This window comes from Trachymyrmex septentrionalis, unplaced genomic scaffold (assembly GCF_001594115.1).
Source record: "Trachymyrmex septentrionalis isolate Tsep2-gDNA-1 unplaced genomic scaffold, Tsep1.0 scaffold32, whole genome shotgun sequence".
NCBI classification, from domain to species: Eukaryota; Metazoa; Arthropoda; class Insecta; order Hymenoptera; family Formicidae; genus Trachymyrmex; species Trachymyrmex septentrionalis.
Window position 1 is genome coordinate 4,420,736 of NW_017305485.1, and position 423 is coordinate 4,421,158.

Below are 423 nucleotides of genomic sequence, written 5' to 3' on the forward strand. Positions count from 1 at the left end.
CCATGTATGGTAGCTGCAAATTATCTGAAAATAAAATCTCTTCGATTTTTGTTAATTATGTCGTTATCCTTGGTACTAAAATAAAGTCAATTGCATAAAATTTAAAAAAAGTACGGTATTAAAAAAAATTTGATTTTTATCATAACAATTAGTTACTTTTTTAAAAAATCGAATTTTTGTTGTAAGAATTTAATTCTACTACCAATACTGTGCAAAAGTATTAAGAAACTTAAAAAGAAGTTATCTTAATTAGTTTTTGTGTTATCACTTTCAAGGAAAGTCATAGTTTCGAGAAAAACACATTTGAAGTTTTATTATTCGACTTTTTTCATGTTTAACAAACGTTTCAATCTACTTACGATTATTCTGCAATACCAGAGTCATACTAAATCTTCCATTTTTTCATGCAAATTGTTTTCGTTT

At 24.8% G+C, this 423-nt stretch overlaps 1 protein-coding gene across 2 annotated transcripts in view; it reads left to right on the forward strand.

Annotated features, from left to right (window-relative positions):
- Positions 1-423, forward strand: part of LOC108750001 (serine-rich adhesin for platelets) — a 77,847-nt gene that overhangs the window by 6,169 nt on the left and 71,255 nt on the right. The window lies entirely within an intron of this gene.